This window comes from Mesocricetus auratus, unplaced genomic scaffold (genome assembly GCF_017639785.1).
Source record: "Mesocricetus auratus isolate SY011 unplaced genomic scaffold, BCM_Maur_2.0 Super-Scaffold_100008, whole genome shotgun sequence".
NCBI classification, from domain to species: domain Eukaryota; kingdom Metazoa; phylum Chordata; class Mammalia; order Rodentia; family Cricetidae; genus Mesocricetus; species Mesocricetus auratus.
The window spans coordinates 73,832,489-73,851,958 of NW_024429192.1; the positions used below are offsets into that span (position 1 = coordinate 73,832,489).

The 19,470-nt window shown below is 46.4% G+C and overlaps 1 protein-coding gene and 1 pseudogene across 3 annotated transcripts in view; both read left to right on the top strand.

Moving 5' to 3' along the window:
- The window catches only part of Arvcf (ARVCF delta catenin family member), a 61,233-nt gene that overhangs the window by 19,878 nt on the left and 21,885 nt on the right, over positions 1 to 19,470 (top strand). The window lies entirely within an intron of this gene.
- On the top strand, positions 4,139 to 4,262 carry LOC121142091 (annotated as a pseudogene).

The window sequence follows — 19,470 nt, forward strand, 5'->3', positions numbered from 1 at the left end:
GTCATGTAGTCTGGGTGATGTGTTTTATCACTGATTGTCATCTCTCGTTGCACATGCTTTATAAGTGTATTTTATGATAGGCAAGCACGTATAGGAAAAGCATAGTGTACATCTTGCTGCTTCCTGAAGGAATTTCAGAACTAGCTTTGAGCATCTTGAGAGGGAGTAAGATACTCGTATAGAAGCAGTTAGGAGACTCTGATGGAGTGCCTGACTGAACAGCTCCATTGGGTAGTGCAGTGAAATCAGCAGGCCCAGAAAAAAACGGGAACAGTAAAAGGACCAGCTCAGGTCCAGTGGAACCGTCAGGCAGTGTCTCCCCACCTTCCCTTCCCCACATTCTGACACAGGAAACTGAAACAGCAGTTGGAGCAAAGGGCTCACACATGACTTTCTTTCACCCATCACTCTGCACATGCAAAAACCAGCTAAGGAAAGAGAATACCAGGGACCCGTTTAACTGTTCACTTAGTGCAAGTCAGCCAGAAACTCACTCCAAAAGTCCTCAGAGAGGGCAGGTAGAATGGCTCAGTGGGTAAAGGTACTTGACACCAAGCTTCATGACATGAGTTGGATCCTTGGGGTCCTTTGGAGCCTGGTGGAAGGAGAGAACTGACTCCTACAAGCTGTCTCTGACCCACAAATGCGCCATAGCACACTCTGTCCCCATCTACATATAATGAAGTGCTAAAAAGAAAAGAAAAGCCCATACCAAAAGGGAGCAGGAATGGATCCCCATCATAGAGGAACTCCCAATGGTGAATTGGCTTCCAGGAGCTGAAGAAGTGAAATGAGAGATGTCACGTTGAATCCAGAAGTCAGACAAGTCAGTTTTCATGGCCTATGCCTCCTGTTCTCTCCCTCTACATATATTCCTTCTGTATCTATACCTGTGTCTGTTTGCCAGGTGTGGTGGTGTGAATAGGTATGGCCCCCATAGACTCATGTGTTTGAATACTTGGCCTATATAGGGAGTAGCACTATTAGGAGGTGTGGCCTTGTTGGAGAAAGTGTGTCATTGTGGAGGTGAGCTTTGGGGTCTTATATGCTCAAGCTATGCCCAGTGTGATATAACAGTTCACTTCCTGTTGTCTACAGATCAAGATCCAGAACTCTCAGCTCCTTCTCCAGCACCATGTCTGCCTGCTCACTGCCATGGCAGTAATGGACTAAACCTCTGAACTATAAGCCAACCCAATTAAATGTTTTCCTTTATAAGAAATGCCATAATTAGGTAGTGGTTGGTGGCTCACACCTTTAACCCCAGCACTCGGGAGGCAGGGGTAGAGTGATCTCTGTGAGTTCAAGGTCAGTCTGTTCTACAAAGAAGTTCTAGGACAGCTACACAGAGAAACCCTGTCTTGAAAAACAGAGTTGTATTCATGGTGTCTCTTCACAGTAATAGAAACCCTAGCTAGGACACCAGGCCAGCTCAGAGTCACTCTGTTCTTGTACTGTGTTGTTTTATCAGTTTCCCTTTCCTTCTCCCCAAAGCACTGTCTGGTCTTTGCAGTCTCCGTGACTCACTTCCTGAGCTGAGATTGCTCTGCTTTATCTGATAGTAAATCTTAAAATACCTTTCTAAGGTTGATTTTTATTTATATGTGTGTGTTTACATAAGGTAGGAAAGGGCATAAGAGCCTCTTATGCTGGGATCATGGGCAGTTGTGAGCCCCTGGATCTGCAGGCGCAGCAAGTGCCCTGAGCTGCTGAGCCATCTCTTCAGACCCGGTAGCTTGTCTTCCTTTCTGTCTTTTTCAGTCTGCCCTTAGCCAAAAGTCCTCATCCCCCAATTGTTAGCCCCATTCTTTTACACTCCCCTCATTTACTTTCTGTCACTCCAACACCATTCACTTGTCTGCATTTGTCTTCCTTTTCTCTGCACTCATATACGCAATAATGACCGTATTGACAAATGCTGAATTATCAGTGACCCTTAATCCACACGGTGATTGTTATGACTGTTTTGTAGTTGACCATTCTGTTTTCTGATAGATTGTCTACCCCTGAATAGGATCTGTTATTTCAGATAATAGGTTACTTTTAAGAAAAGATAGGACACAGACCCTGGCCCTGAGCTCCAGCCCAAAAGAGAAATTACCCTTCAATCTTATCTATCTGAAACATTGCAAACACTGAAAGATTAAAGGTGATCTGAATAATAACAAAATTCTGTCTCCTAATGTGCAAGTTCCAACACATAGCACAAATAACATGAAAAGCCAAGATAGAATGTCTCCTCAGAAATTATTAATCCCATATTCTACAGTCCAGACAAAGAATGTTTATAACTATGTTCATAAAGCTGAGCTTGGTGGCGCTCACCTTTAATCCCAGCACTCAGAAGACAGAGGCAGGTGAACCTCTGTGAGTTCGAGGCCAGCCTGGTCTGCAGAGTGAGTTCCACGACAGCCAGGGTTATATAGTGAGACTCTGTCTCAAAACTAACCAATAAAATATGTTTAAAGAAATGAAAAGTGGACACAAATAAACCCCAGTGAATTCCAAGAGAACACAGACAGTTGACTGAAATAATGGAATTCAATCAAGAGATAGAAATACTAAAGGAAAATCAAACTGAGATGGTTGAATTGAAAAATTTGGTAAATCAAATAAAAGCCTCAGTGGAAAGTCTCACTTGTAGAGTGGCTTACAGGGAGGACAGAATGGTAGATCTTGGGGATAAGGTAGAGGAATTGGAACAGTCAGCAAAAAACAGATAAAATAACAAAAGCGTACAAATAGAATATTTGAGATCTTTGGGACACCATGAAAAGTCCTAATCTACAAATTATGTGGAGATGAATTCCATGCCAAAGGCATAGAAAACATTTTCAATATAATGAAGGAGTCAGTTTCCCAAATGTAAAAGAGGCTTATCCCTGTTTAAAAAAATGTATGAATCACCAAATAGACAGGCAGGAAATTCCCTCTATTGTTAAGACACTAAATATATACCACAAAGAAAATGTATTGAAAACACTAAGGCAGCCAGCCCATTAGAATTACAGCAGATTTCTCAGTAGATACCAAAATCCCAGAAAGGCCTTGGTGATCCATTTCAAGTTTTGAAAGACCACATCTGCCACCTAACATTATTGTACCCAGCAAAACTATCTACCAGAGTTGAATGAGAAAGAAAAACACTCCAAGATTAAAAAGGAAAAAAGCAGGTTAAAGGAAGTTATGACCTTGTGACATGAAGGTCTGTGGATGAGACGAGACTAAATTAGGACTGAAGAGAATGATACACATACCCAAGAGGCTACAGGGAGAAATGATGCTAGAACACTAGTTAAGTTAAAGTGGATTAGAAAACACTAAGCACTGCAACATGACAGGATTTAATACAAAATTTTCATAATAGTTCTGAATATTAATGATCTCAGTTTCCCCATTAAGTCATATTATCAGACTAGAATAAAACACAAGAGCCAGATCTTTGCTTCCTCCAAGAAACACACCTCACCATGTATAGTGATCTGAATGATAAATGTCCACAATCTGTAAACCACGCTAATCAGTCACATGTATGTATGTTTTGTTTTTTGAGATGGTTTCTCTGTGTGTATCCCTGGCTGTCCTGGAACTCGCTCTGTAGACCAGGCTGTCTTGGAACTCACAGAGATCTGTCTGCCTCTGCCTCCCAAGTGCTGGGATTAAAGGCATGTGCCACCAATGCCGCCTCTAGTTCTCTCTGTGTCTTTTTATTTATTTATTTATTATGTATACAATGTTATGTCTGCATGTGTGCCTGCATGACACCAGATCTCATTGTGGATAGTTGTGAACCACCATGTAGTTGCTAGGAAGTGAACTCAGGACCTCTGGAAGGGCCTGAGCCATCTCTCCAGCCCTGACTCTAGTTCTCTTAAGCACAGAGATTTTAGGCTTTTAAATATAAGGTTAGCCATTCATTCATATTATGTTAGCCATCACATTCCTCTTGAGTTAAACTCTGAGTCACATCCTTGACTTCTTTCCGCCTGCCTCTGCCTCCCAAGTGCTGGGATTAAAGGCATAGCCACCACTGCCTGGCCCATATGTATATTTCTGTCAGTTCTGTTTCACTAGAGAAGCCTAATATAAAAATATCAAATAAAAATATTCTGAACAATATCCAATAAAAATATCTTGAATACTTACCTGCCAGGGGAGATACCATGATCACGAAGGTGGTTTTCCCAGGTGAGGATAATTTATTGTACTCCAGATATGCTAAACCCTGAGGGACTGTGTTCATGCTTTCCCCTGGGAAATGAAAAACAGAAAAAAAAATTAGCTTGGACAGAGTTCTCAAAAGGGCATAAATGGCCAATAGGTATTCTTTTAAATGTTCAGTATCAAGGAAATGCAAATTAAAACCTCTTGGCTATTGTCAAGAAAACAAATGGTAAGTGTTGAGGATGTGAGGGAAGGGAGCCTCATCCACTGCTGGCATGAGTGTGAGCATTGCGGTCATGATGGAGATCAGTGTGGAGTTTCTCATGCATGTCAGCTACTCTCGCTCCTAGACATCTGCCCAAAAGACCACAGAGGTACTTGCTTATCCGTGTTTATTGCTGCTCTATTCATAACATCAGGACCTAGAGTCAGAATGAATAATGAAAATGGGGTACATACACATACAGAGTTTTATTCAGATGCAAAAAGAAACTGAAATTTGTAGGAAAATGAAAGGAACTTGAAAATATATTAAATGAGGTCTTCTAGACTCAGAAAAAAGTGACTTCTGCATGAAAACCTTTGAATTGGGGAGATGCAGGTATAGTTAAGCATATGCAAATCCATAAATATAACATACTACATACATGAGAGTGTTTCTAGAGCCCAGGAAACTAGAAACGGGCCCATGACACAGGAAAAAAGCTATGGGGAGTGATAGTAGGACGCATGTGACACGGAAGAGGACACAGACAGGGCTAAGCAGGGGAAGTTGTTACAGAGCTAGGGGAGGGTCATCCAAAACTTAGAATGTCTGAAACAGCCAAATAAAATACTTGAGTGGAGGTACCCCACATGGGTGGATAAAGTTCTTCTCAGAAACCATAACTGTTAGATGAAAATCTTAATGCCAGGATTGAGCTACCTCCTTACAAATTGTTGGCCAAGGAAGCCCCTGAGGCAGTTGCCACAGCAACTGGATAGTAGGCAGTATTAATGAAATATCACACTCTCAGACTGCAGGAGAAGAGAAGTGAGGCTGCAAGGCTGGGACAGGGTGGAAGCTGACTCCCCAGCTGCCAGACCTCATAGAGCCAGAAGCATCTCTGCAGGTTATTGAGGAGAATTGTCATCAGCAGTCTTAGTTGTGTTGACTCACCTTGGTTGTCAACCTCACCACATCTGGAATCAAAACCCAAGCAGCTGGATTGGACCATTTGAAGTGGGAAGACCCACCTGCAATCTGGACCATATCTTCTGGTGGCAGCCCACATAAAGGACATGGAAGAAGGAAGCTTTGCTTTTTGCCTGCTTGCCTTCTCTCTTGTTGGCAAGTTTACCTACCCTGCATTACTTTGCTGGTATTAGAACCTACTCCTTCAGGATTCCAATAGAGACTGACTCCAGCCGCCCTCTAGGAATCACCAGGACTCCAGCACTAGAATGATACATCTGAGACATTCAGTTTCATGGACTGAACAACTACTGGATCCTTGGCCTTTGGAGAGACAGCCATTGTTGGACTACTTTGACCACAGCTTGTAAGCCACTGCAATAACCCTCATTTATTATTTCATCCTATCAGTTCTGTGACCCCTAATAGAGCTGTGGACCCTGCATTGCAATATTACTGACCCTGCATGCAATACTATGTGCCCCTAGTGCAGTAGTGGCAATCTATTATGAGAGTAGCCAACCCCTTTCTGATTGGAGTTGAGGTCTATTCATGAGGGAATTCATGCCTGGTACTATAAACCTGGTCAAAAGGCAGAACTGTAGAAGTCATAGGTCCTAGCTGTTGTTTTGCTAAGTGGGCATAATTTGCTCATCAGATTCCCTTCTAAATAACTATTTTTATGCCCATAGATTAGTGTTGCTGTCAGCTTTGATCCGAGAAGCTTAGTTTTGCAGTAGACAGTGGTCACTGCAGAGGCTCATAGGTGCTCAGCCATTAGTGGGACATCTACAGCACTCCTTTGAGGCTGAGAGAGCCATAGGAGAAGACGGGAAGGTGTAATAACTACAGAGAAGAAGGGAGTGGTGCAGAATGCTCATTTCCAGGCAGGACAGTTCTATCAGCTCCTGGAGACTGATCAGCTGTAATTATCCATGCACAATTTGCATATCACCCTCTCATGGAGGGACACTTAGGAGGTTGCCATCCCTTCCTCAGGATTTATAAGGTAAGTACGAGGGAACTAACAGGGAAAAGGGATGTAGTGGGGGAGAATCATGAAGTTGGAAGATGAGAGGGGAGCCAGGACAAATATGACCAAAACACACAGTAGATACGCATAAAAATGTCCTTGACACCAGTTATATATGTTTAATAAGACAGGTTTAAAAATAAAAGACAAAAGTGTATACCTTGAATATAGTTTTTATTGTAATGGCAACTTAAATGCTTATTTTCAAGTTCTTTCAATTGTTAATTTTCAGAATAAATTGATGCCTTAGAAATTGGCCAGGTGGGTGGGGCGGTGGTGGTGCACGCCTTTAATCCCAGCACTCGTGAGGCAGAGGCAGGTGGATCTCTGTGAGTTTGAGGCCAGCCTGGTCTACAGAGTGAGTTCCAGGAAAGCCTCCAAAGCCACAGAGAAACCCTGTCTCAAAAAAACAAAAACAAAAACAAAAACAAAAAGAAATTGGCCAGGTGGTGGTGGCACACACCTTATATCCCAGCACTCAGGAGGCAGAGGCAGGCGGATCTCTGTGAGTTTGAAGCCAGCCTAATCTGCAAAGCAAGTTCCAGGACAGCCAGAGCTACACAGTGAAACCCTGTTTCAAAGAAACAAAACAAAACACCCCCCAAAGAAATATTTAGTGGTGTCCAGTGAGTTTTAAGTATTTTTCTTGATATCTGTTTTATATTTTTAATACTATTCTAACTTGATGGCTTTTTATTATCTCAAAATGACTTACTGAATTGTTGTCATTATTTTTTAACTACTCAGTCTTTGATTTATGGTAATTAAAAATCATCAATACAAAACCAAAAACAGTAGCAAAAAGATGTTGAAGTACCAGGCAGGCAAATGGCTGATACCTACAATCGCAACTTCTCAGAAGACTGAGGTAGAAGGATCACTTCGTCTAAGCTACCTTGAATTCCATACTGGTTTGAGACTTACTGTGGGGCCTGAGATCTGTTCTCTACAGTAGATGAGGACTGCTTTGTTTAGGATTTTGCTTCATGATTCATCCAGTCTTGACAGATGGTCTGTTTCTAGGGATTTGTTCATTTTGTGTAGATTATTTAGTTTGTTGATCTTAATTTCTTTTTTTGTTGTTGTTTTTGTGTGGCACAGGATTTTTCTGTGTAGCTTTGGAGCCTGTCCTGGCACTTCCTTTATAGACCAGGCTGGCCTCGAACTCAGAGATCCACCTGCCTCTGCCTCCTGAGTTCTGGGATTAAAGGTATGTGCCACCATCGCCTGGTGTTGATATTTTCTTTTTAAGAGATTTATTTATTTACAGTGTTCTGCCTTAATGTATGCCTCAAGCCAGAAGAGGGCACCAGATCTCATTACAGATGGTTGTGAGCCACCATGTGGTTTGCTGGGAATTGAACGCAGGACCTCTGGAAGAACAGCCAGTGCTCTTGAGCCATCTCTCCACCCCTTGATCTTAATTTCTAACCATCTTTTGTTTTATATGACAGTCTCATGTTGTAGCTCAAACTGGCCTTAACTTAAAGCAGTCCTCCTGCCTCAGCCTCCTAAGTGCTGGAACATCAATGTGAGCATTCATTCACACCAGGCTTTCTTACTGGCTTTTATTTTATTTTTATTTTTAGAGACAAAGTCTCTTTATGTAGCCCTAGTTGTCCTGGAACTCCCTCTGTAGACCAGGCTGGCCTTAATTCACAGAGATTGGCCTGCCTCTGCCTCTTGCAGAGATTAAAGGTGTGTGCTACCTCCCTGGAACTTTTAAAATAAAGGAAGAAGCATGCCAAAACAAGCATCGTGTTGAGCTACTTGGCTTGGTCAGATCTTACACCTAGTGTGTTGCAGCCCTCAGCCCTCAGATCCTGTTCCTGTGATAGTAGCAGTGCTCCCAGGAACAGAGTCAGTCAGACAATACTGTAGGTGTTTCTGTGCCTCACAGACTTGTTCTGTACAGCAAATGCGGATCCCTCTGGTTACCCTGAATGCACAGCCTGATGTTTATTTTCCTCGCATGTATATGTGTGTGCACATGTAAGTGCAGGTGCCCACAGAGTCCAGAGGTGTCAGGGTGTCTGGCCCCCTGGAGCTGGGGATACAGGTAGTTGTGAGCCGCAAGACCAGGGTTCTGGGAGTCAATCTCGGGTCTCCAGTCCTTGCTTTGGTTCTTAAAGAAATGCTTCTTGGGGACTGGAGAGATGGCTCAGCAGTTAGGAGCACAGATTGTTCTTCCTAGAGGACCCGGGTTCAATTCCTAGCACCCACATGGCAGCTCACAACTGTATGCAATTCTAAGATCTGACACCCTCACACAGACATACATATAGGCAAAAAACCAATGCAAATAACGTTTAAATAAGTAAATTATAAAAAATAAGCCAGGTGGTGGCGGTGCACGCCTTTATTCCCAGCACTCAGGAGGCAGAGGCAGGCGGATCTCTAAGTTTGAGGCCGGGCTGGACCGACAGCCTCCAAAACAATACAGAGAAACCCTGTCTCGTAAAACCAAAAAAAAAAAAAAAAAAAAAAAAAAAAAGAAAGAAACACTTCTTTAGAGTCCAGGACTCTGGGTGACATGGTAGCATGTGTTTGCTCTGAGAAGTGTGACAGAATGGAGTAGTTATGAGGCTGAGAATCAGAAAGCATCACCTGCTGCTTCCTGAAGGATTTCAGAGCTGGTTTTAATGCTTCTGGAAACCTCAAGGTCTTAGCCAGGCACATGTTGCACATCTGTAGTCCCAGGTACTCAGGAACCTAAGATGGGGAATCACTTGAGACCAGGAGTTCAAGACTAGCTTTGGCAACATAGCAATACCCTGACTCTTAACAAGTAAAAACAAAAACACCCTCCAGGAGAGAAAGGAATAGTATTGTGCTTTTTAAAAGCCATTAACGCTTCCTAACCATAAAAACATCTAAGATTTAAGAAGTAGCAGCCAGGCTGTTAGTATCTGTTGATGAGCAGTAGCCCATCTAGGGCTTGGCACAATCTGGTAGAAAAGTGATCCAGATCCACCAAGCTCAGCAGGCTGGGTCTGGCAGACTGCTTCCTATACCATGCAAAGGGCATAGCACATTAGGAGACCAAAAGAAATGTAACCTTGATGAAACTTCTGAAATGCCAAGAGACATGTCCATGATTGTTGGAGCTTCTGCTGTGGTCGAATGTGGCTTGTTTCCTCCAGACCTCAACCTGAAATTTAATTTCACTTTACAAGATAATAACTGGGGCTGGACAGAGGCTTGAGGTGATTAGGGCTCTGCCCTCGTGAACAGATTAACCTATTTGTTTAATTGTTGATGGTTATCTAAGAATGGATCTGCTATACAGGCCAGTTGCCCAGGTCTCTTGTGCTCCGTGTTTCTAGCATATGACGCCCTGGACCACTAGCAGCCCCACCAACCTTAGGTCAGAATCATAAGCCCACATAACCTCTTTCTTCTCTAACCTCCTCGGTGTGTGGTATTATTGCTAACAGTAGAAACAGATGAAGATAGCCTCTTTCTGGACAGAAAGCTCACCCTGATCCGGGTTCCCAACAAGCCCACCTGAGTACAGTTTCTGGTCTGGTCTCTGATTGAAACTCTTCTCTTCTGCTCTGGGAGTCTCTCTGCCATTTTGCTTTCCTAACTCTTTGGTCATTTTGTCATTTTCTGCTGGTTGCAGCTTCAGTTTGCTTTCCATCCCACAAGGCATGATTTTGTCACTGCTATTCCTCTCTGCATCAACTGCCTTTGCTGTGGTTTTGTAAAAGTCATTTATGGTAGTTCCTTTTCTTTGTGGCCTGTTCCCAATTCACCACACAGCATCTTTAACCTTTTTGAGGGGTCATGGCTGTAGTTTCTCATGTCTGTGCCAGTAAATGCCCTCATGTGACTCAGCTGAAGGCAGCTTTCCCAGGCCTCTCACAGCAGAAGTATGGTTGCAACATAGGTCTATGGTTGGCTTTGAAAAGACCCCATCCCTGGCTGGGGTTGTAGCTCAGTGGCAGAGTACCTGCTATATATACACAGAACCCTCGATTCAGTTATCAGTACTGCATGGTGCTGCATGCCTGTAATCCCAGCACTGACAGGGAGGTACAGAAGTTCAGGGTCAACCTTGGCTAAATATTGAGCCTGGGATACATAGAAGGATCCTGTCTCAAATGCTGTCATCAAAAGCAGGGAACACTGATGATTTAGGGACCCTTTTGAAAGGGGAATGTTTATGGAGGTGGGATACATAGGAGGATCCCGTCTCAAAAAAAAAATCTCCACTCCTCCAAAGAGGATCTCCAAACGATCAGCATTTCCCACTCTTGATGACATTTGGGCAAAAGCAAGTCCAGTTCCCACAGACTCTGAGGCCTGTGAGCTTGGGAAGCCAGACAGAACACTGAAGGCCCCAGTCTGCACTGGACGAGGGTGGAGAAAACCCCTCACCCATTCCCAGTTTTGTTTACATGTGAAGGCAGGACTCTTCTCACTTGCTTGAAGTTGGTGGTGCCTGGACCATTTGTGCAGATACTCCAATTGAGCTGGCTTCAGCAGGGAAGATGGCTCAGGTGCTGGCCAAGCCGTCTCCAGCTCAGGTTCTAGGGAGGAAAGGCCTGTGGGAGGAGGGCAGCCAGAGCTGGCCAGAGGCCACAGGGTAGTCTAGGTGAGGACAGACCAGACTCCCAGACCTTTGGAGCCTGGAACCTCTGCTTCAGACATGGTGGGTTAATTCATGGCTGGCTGAAGAAGGGTTCACCTTCTCTGCTGATTAAAGAATTAAAAGGCAGAAAAGGTTTGAAAGTCAAGCAGAGCCAAAGTTTGTTCAAAGAGTTTAAAAAACAAAACAAAACAGAAATGCAGGGCAGGAAACCTGGGATCCTCAGCCTTTGCCTGTAGGAGGGAAGGGAGGAAGGGAGAGAAGCTGTGCTGTGTTAGTTTAGCATAGAGGCCAGCATGTGGCACCAGGCAGTCTCATAGTGGAGGGGCTTTAGAGAAAGGGTAAGGGAGCCTGAAGAACAAGAAAAAAACAAAACACCTAGATTCTGGCCAGTGTCTGAAAGAGGCAGAAGTAGAAGAAGAAAGGAAGTTGCACTTTTTCCAGTTTGGATTCAGAAGGGGCCAGTGGAACTTTATGATAGCTTGGAGGGAATGTGCTTGGGGCAGGGACTGTAAGGAGGAAAAGTACAGTCTCTAATTAAGGAGTAATTATCCCACCTATCTCCTTAGTGTGGCTTACAATGACCTACCGTTCGAGGGCTGGGCCCTTGGCCAAAGTAATTGACTGCTTGGATAAACTCTTTTATGTTTTATTTTTATTTTTAAAGTTAGCCTTTAAAAAGTGTGCTCTATCTGCATGTATGACTTTATACCAGAAGAGGACATCAGATCCCACTATAGGTGGTTGTGAGCCACCATGTGGTTGCTGGGAATTGAACCTAGGACCTCTGGAGGAGCAGCCAGTGCAGTTAACTCTGAACCATCTCTGCAGCCCCCTGTTTTATGCTTTTATGTTTTAGATAGCTTGGAATGTCAAACCTCCAACTGAATTAGAGATTTCATCCCGTGGTCAGAATGAACTAGTTCTCCCTTATTAAGACTTTGTGCTGCTGTGTCAAGGCAAGTTCCTGTGCCACCTGATTCTTCTCTGAATTGTTGCAGGAGAGTCAAGCCAGGGACAGTCTTTCCCTTGAAGGTCACCTGCATGCAGACAGGTCACTGTTACCAAGTCATGACAACTCTGCCTCCTCCCAAGGCTTACTTCTAAATGCTGTGGCCTGTCTTTTGCTCTTCCTAAAGCCATGGTGACTGAGAGTGGGGAGGGTACTGCCAGTTTCTTGTCCTAGAGGTCAGGGCGACACTGCAGGGTGGCGCTGGTGTTTGCACTTACTCCTTGTTTCGTGGCTCCATAGGCTGACGCCTCTGATGGATGACTCTTCTGATCCCAGCATGAATGTCTCACCTAGAATTTCTAGGCTCGGGGGCCTTCAGCATCTCCAACCTGACAGAGTCCCATCTGCCTGCAGGAGGGCAGGCCTGAGCCCCTTAAGCTGGTCAGGATTTCTGCATTCCCTTGCCTACTCCCACCTTCCATCCATCTAGAGTCGGGTGGTCACAGTTCTTCCACGGCTGTGCCATCCTGGCATCCCAGACATAGATTGCCCCTGGCGCTCCCCCTCATGTTTCTCAACGTCACCCAAATTGGACCACTACTTACGCACTACAGACAGGATAGGAAGGGCCAGGGCATGACAGAGAGGACAGAGAGGACAGTCTCCTTATTCCTTGATGAAGAAATGAGTGGGTAATGTTAACTACATTTTTCTAAGAGACTGTCTTTTAGAGGTTGTGGACGATTCTGCAGAATCTTCATCTTCCCTGGTAGAGGAGTCCCAGAATGTTCCACATGAGCCTGTGTGCGCTGACTGAGGGGATTTGCAGGTCCCTGCATAGTCTCTTCATGTCCACAATGTCAGCAGATAGCTTGAATGCCAATGGGGAAGCGGACTTGGGAGGGCAACATGGGCCTGTGTCGGAGCTCCATGTGCTGCTTGCTGAGTTGAGAATGATCTCTTGACCGGTCTCCCTAGAGCATGGGTATATTTACACAAGAGGATGATATCCCCTGTATATCCACCGGAGCCCATACTATCTCAGACTGCCACCAGGACTCATTGCCCCACTCCGGCTTAGTTAGCAAAGCTGTTGTGGGTCAGACTGAGGTCACTTGGTGAGGGCCTCTGGGCAGAAAGCCCAGCATGCCAGGGCACTGCCAAGAGCCTAATCAGCAGCAGTCAGGGTGGGCAGGATCCCCTCAAGCCAGGATAGCTGGGAGGGAATCCATGTCTGGGCTGCCCCTGGGCTGAGACCTGCTGGAGAGTGGCCTGGCCATCGCTTGGCCTCCTGGACTGTGATATCGGAGCACATATACAGCTGCTGCACTAGGGGAGGGTCTGCACAGGGTGTCTGTCACCATGTGTGGGACCTATAATGTCCCTAACCTTGGAATGAGCCAGTCCACAGTGAGACCCTCCTGACCAGGCCTGCCCTGGGGTTGTAGGCACAGAAGAGCTGTTCCAGGCTACAGTTTTTTCTAGGACAAGCAAGGAATTTGAGATTCTCTGGCAGGGGGATCTGATATCAGAAATGTAAGTGACAGAGAGCTGAAAAAAGACCTACCATCGCCAAGGCCCCTCGGCAGACTTGCTGTTGAACCTCTCCTTACAGCCCAGAAGCCTTATGGCCACAACTGCCTATTTGTGGAGGACTTCTAGAATCCATGGGTTTCCAGCCCAGCACTGGCCCATGAGAGTCCATTTCTCACCACCTAGCAGTGTCCTCTTTGTCACAAGGATACAGGAGATAGCAAGGCTCTCAAGTTCCAAGGACAGCCACTGCTTGTGCTAAGGTCTCTCTGACAACACTTAACCAACTTGCCCTGACCGTGGGGCTGTTCTGTGGGTAGTCAGAGCCCAGTGCCAACCACTAGGCTTCCCATCCCATCTCCTTGGCTTTGTATCCTGGGAGGCTGGACTGGGGGCCACCTTTGTCCCTCAGAGGCTCTCTGACTACAGCAGGGGGGCACACCTCAAAGGGGCTTTGTGCCACCACAAAGAAGCTCTGTCCCTCTAGAGAAGCCTGAGTGTTGCCATGGTAATGGAGCGGCCTGGAAGGAGGGGTCCCGCCATCTGAGGCGGGGGGGGGAGGACATTGCAGGCCAACAGCACAGTATGCAGGGCTGGCAGCCAGCAGTCAGTGACTCTGCACCTGCCCAGCTGAGGCCCTTATCTTGCAGGATACTGTCTTTGACACGGCCCCTGTGGGACCATACGTTTTGGTAGGGATAAGAGTGGACCTCCCAAACCCGCTGAGAACCTTAGTCCCCTCTTCAGGTTACCCTGATCCACCCCAAAATGCAGGGGGCAAGCTTGGTTCTGTGCCTGGGGCCTCAGCACCTTGCTTCCTGTCTCCTTAAGATGGGAAACCACTGACATATTGCAGTCAGGGTGCCTTTCAAAGGAGGGCGTGGAAGTGACAGACTGGCACCTCCACTGCCTGCCCCACCCAGTGGGGTGACCTGTGTGGGCTTTGTGATTGGATGGAGTGCACTGGGCATCTTAGAGGAGATAGGGAAATTCCCTGGAGGGGATTCTGCCTCCCATGGTGGACCCATTGTGGCCCAACACCTCCAACCAAATGGGGAATGGCTCATTCCCACAGGAAGCTACATACTGGGGGAGTGCCTTTGGTCCTCATGGGTGACACCAGCTACTGTGGTCCTGAGGGACACATCCTTAAGAGACACTTTAGAGCCTGCAAGGGCAGCACCATTGTCTGCAGCTAGTGTCTGTCAGACACAGGTGTATTAGCAGGGACCTCCCTGAGTGGGAACATCTGTCTTACATATCCTCTATGTCTTTATGGAGAGATGAGTCTCGTGGAACATGGAGGCTTGAAGGGAACCAAGCAAGAACAGGTGTCTGCCCCCAGGGAAATCTTGAGCCCAGGATCTAGTAGTAGCTCCTTGTGGCTCAGGCCTCCTACAGAAGAGGACATAGCTCCCATAGCCCTCCTGCCTGACAATACATCTTCCACTGACTGACAGTCCTCAGAGTCTCCTAACTACCAGACCTCAGGTTCTTCAAACCTCATTACCTGGTCCTTGGCCACAGTAGCACCCTGTCTGTGATCAGAGCCCCAGTCTCTCAGGTCAGGCCTGACATAACCCCTAATCTCCACTGATCTCTCTACTCAGAGGCCCTCGCTCTGGGGCTGACCAGTTTTCCTTGACCCTGGACAGCCCTTGGCCCAGGGTGTCCCATTAGTGTGAAGCCAGAACCCACTGAGGATTCCCTTAATCATGAGGTCTATTCTCCAAAACAGTGCTGTTGAGGCACCAAGGGCACACCCTAAGTAAGAGACAGAAATCCCTGAAGGGTGTGTCTCCCCACCCCCACCCAGATGACTCTGCCAGAATGGTCTGCCTCTTGTGGGAAATCTAATTTCCAGGCTGTGTCTGATTAGGTTTTCCAGGCTGCCTGAAAATCCAGCTGCTTCCCTGGGCAGCAGACTCGTCCCTCATCCTCCTCCCCTCCCCTCCTCACTTCTCCCCTTCCCCCAGCAGACTTGGTGTCTCCAGGGTCTGGCTGAAAAGATAGTTTCCTCTTCCCCTTTCTTAGACTTGATTATACCATAACCCCACTTCTCAAACATTCGAACCTGGAGCCCTAGATCAACCCCAATACCAGCGCACCCAGGCTACAACCGTGACCTCAGGATGTGGGTCCCTCTAGTCTTTCTGTACTTACAGGTGCACAAGTCATTCCCATACCCTTACTTGAGTCTTCAGTCATGCTGCCTGTGTGCATTTTTCCCAGTTTCAGCTGTTTGTTTTGTTTTGTTCATGACAGGGTTTCTCTGTGTAACAGCCCTGGCTGTCCTGGAACTTTTTGTAGACCAGTCTGGCTTCAAACTCACTGAGATCTGCCTGCCTCTGCCTCCCAAATTCTGGATTAAAGACATGTGCCACCACCGCCCTGCTGGGTTTTTTTTTTTAACTGATTTACGTAAGAGCACCTTATGAGCAGCCAGGCAGTGGTGGCACACGCCTTTTGTCCTGGTACTTGTGAGGCAAAGGCAGGCGGATCTCAGAGTTCCAGGCCAGTCTGGTCTACACAGTGAGTTCCAGGATAGCCATGGCTATACAGAGAAACCCTGTCTCCAAAACAATAAAATAAAATAAGCCAATAAAAGTAAAAGAGTATCTTACGGATTAAGGCTGTTACTTTACTGTTGAATGTTAAATACTTAATCCCAGCAGGACAGCTGTCTTTGAAGTTCTGCGTGTCTGCTCTCCTCTGTCCCCTCACCTCATTTCTCAAAAGTGTTCTATTATTATTATTCTATTATTATTATGTGCAGTGGTGTTCTGCCTGCATACATTGCTGTGTAAGTGTGTCAGATCTTGGAGTTACAGACAGGTGTGAGCTGTCATGTGATTGCTGGGAGTTGAACCCAGGTCCTCTGGAGGAGCAGCCAGTGCTCCTAACCACTGAGCCATCTCTCCAGCCCTCTTTTTTTTTTTTTTTGAGCTGGGGTCTCACTGTGTTGCCCAGCCTGGTCTTGAGCTCCTAAGCCAGAAGTTTTCAACCTGTGGGTCATGTTCCTTTCGAGGGTGGAATGACCCTTTCACAGGGTCCCATATCAGAGATCCTGCATATCAGATATTTACATTACCATTCATAACAGCAAAGTCACAGTTATGAAGTAGCAGTGAAATAATTGTTTGTTTGGGGTCACCACAGCATGAGGAACTGTATTAAAGGGTTGCAGCATTAGGAAGGTTGAGAAACCCTGACCTAGGCTCAAACTCAAATGCTTCTCCTGCCTCAGGCTCTTGAGTAACTGGGAATGTAGGAACATGTGCTACATGCAGCTTCCTTTCACTGTTTTCTAGAAATGATTAAGGTGCAGAGGAGAGGGGAGAGGGGAGTGCTGGTGCCCACCATCCTGCCCAGCCTCTGTTGTACTGAAGCCATTGCTACTCCACCTAAAATGCTTGCTGTGTGTGTTGCTCGGTGTGTCATTTGTTTTTTTAAAAATGACCACACTGTGTAGTGTTTTGTTGTTTTTTAATATACAAAAATGTTTCATTCTCAAAAAATCCTGCTAGTGCATCTTTATGCTGCTATGAAGAGGCTCAGAACAGCTATATCCTAGCCCAGCATCCCAGACCCTGCACCTCCTGCCAGAGACTCAGTGGTCCAAACCTTGCTGGAGGTGTGCATGTGAACCACCTGCTCCAGATCTCCTCTGACCTGTCCTAGCCTGGGCTGGATGCTATTGCCAAGGCTCTGGGTACCACCTGACGTCAGTGAGGATGACAAGATGAAGATAGAGTCCTCCCAAGGCACATATGCACATATATATGCATATACATACATACATACATACATACATACACACACACACACATACACACACATACATACATAACTGAAGCATGCCTCCTGTGCTGGCAGAACTGAGGGCATGAGGCCAAGGCTGCCCCTATGATGTCCTTGCAGGCAGAGAGGATGGGCTTTGGCACATCTGCATTCAGCTCCTGCCAGGCTGTTTCTTGGTTCCCTGTCCCTTTCCTTCTTGGGATAGGCAGTGTGGGGTATGGGTTAGAAGGAGATTTGACTTTTTTCAGTGTCTTCCTGGGCTCTGATAGGTAGCTGGCAAGGTCTCAGGCCTGTAGCCAGGCCCCCTCCCACCCACTACTGACCCTTAGGAAATGCCTTTAATTCCTCGACCCTGCTTGGCCTCAGCCCTGTAATTTGCTTTTCCGGGCCAGGCCTTTGGCTGTGCTCCTTCAGAGGAGGAATGTCTGGGTCAGCAAGAAGACAGTGAATGCTGCTTTAGGTTTCAGGGAAGAGAATCAGTCTCCACCCAGCTTCTCATAGTGCCTGTTGCTCGCCCTGTGACCTGAGTGATGGCTCCATTTGCTGCAGAGGACACAGCCACTAGGCATCCCTTTTCTGTGGTTGTGAGACCTGTATTCTTATAGCTTTTCGAGACAGGGTTTCTCTCTGTAGCCCTGGCTGTCTTGGAACTCACTTTATAGACTAGGCTGGTCTCAAACTCACAAAGATTGCCCTGTCTCTGCCTGAGTGCTGGGATTAAAGGCGTGCGCCACCACTGCCCAGAGACCTGCATTCTTATTCCCATCATTTACACTCCCCTCTTTCTCTTCTGAGACAGCATCTCGCTGTGTAGCTCTGGCTGGTCTAGCACTTTCTACTTAGACCAGGTTAGTCTCAAACTAACAGATCTACCTGCCTCTGTCTCCAGAGTGCTGGGACCATGTCCTGTCCAAGCTGTCTGTTTTCATTCACTCTTCCTTCAGCTTTCCGGCCTCCAACCATTCCTTCCATCTGCCTTGTCTCCCACATATCCTTACCCAGTCAACCGTGTGCCTGCCCATCAGACTATCCACCCTCCGGTTGACCTCTCTCTTACGTGCTCATACAACCATCTTCATTATGTTGGCACGTAACTGTTCTCACTCATTCACTACCTTATCCCTTCCAGCCATCCTCCTATTCTCCCATCCTTCCCTCCAGTAACTCAGTAATCTATCCACCCATACATAAATCTTCAGGCTCCTATCCGTAATCATCCCTCCATTTGCCATTCTTTAACTAATGCATCTACAAACATGGCATCCACCACCCATTAACTCATCAGTCTCCACTTGCCCACCCCTTCATTTGCCTGTTAGTCCATCTCCACCCACTCACCTGCCCACCTCTATCAACCATCTGTCTATCCCACCTCCTCTGCCTTCCTGTCTGACTTACTGTTTCTCTAGTCTCCATCAATGCCCTGTTGCCTGGATCAGCTTGCTTCTGCCTAAGGTTTCTGCTCCATGCCTCTCCCTGCATATGTGGGTTATAAGAGCACAAGTATGGGGACTCTAACCCTGATGCTGGTCACTAACTGCCTTCTGTGTGGCTCGATGACTAGGTTGTCAATCTTCTTTTTTGATTTTGCTTTTTTAAAAAACTCTCTCATGCTGGATGGTGGTGAAAATGCCTTTAATCCCAGTGCTAGGGAGGCAGAGGCAGGCGAATCTCTGTGAGTTCAAGGCTAGCCTGGTCTACAGAGCGAGTTCCAGGACTGGCTCCATAGCTACTGAGAAACCTTGTCTTGAAAACACAAACAAAAAAACAAAACAAAACACACAAAAAGCACATCTCTCAGCCGGGCGTTGGTGGCGCACGCCTTTAATCCCAGCACTCGGGAGGCAGAGGCAGGCGGATCTCTCTGAGTTTGAGACCAGCCTGGACTACCAAGTGAGTTCCAGGACCACCTCCAAAGCCACAGAGGAACCCTGTCTCGAAAAACCAAAAAAAGAAAAAAAAAAGCACCTCTCTCTCTCTCTCTCTCTCTCTCTCTCTCTCTCTCTCTCTCTCTCTCTCTCTCTCTCTCTCTCTCTCGTGTGTGTGTGTGTGTGTGTGTGTGTGTGTACTTGCATGTGCTTGCGCACACGAATGTTTGTATACACATTGTGTAAGCAGGCACCCACATACCACAGTGCACATGTGGAGTTCAGAGGACAAACTTTGGATGTCAGTCTTCACCATCCATCTGCTTGAGATCAGGGCTTCCTTTTAGTTTA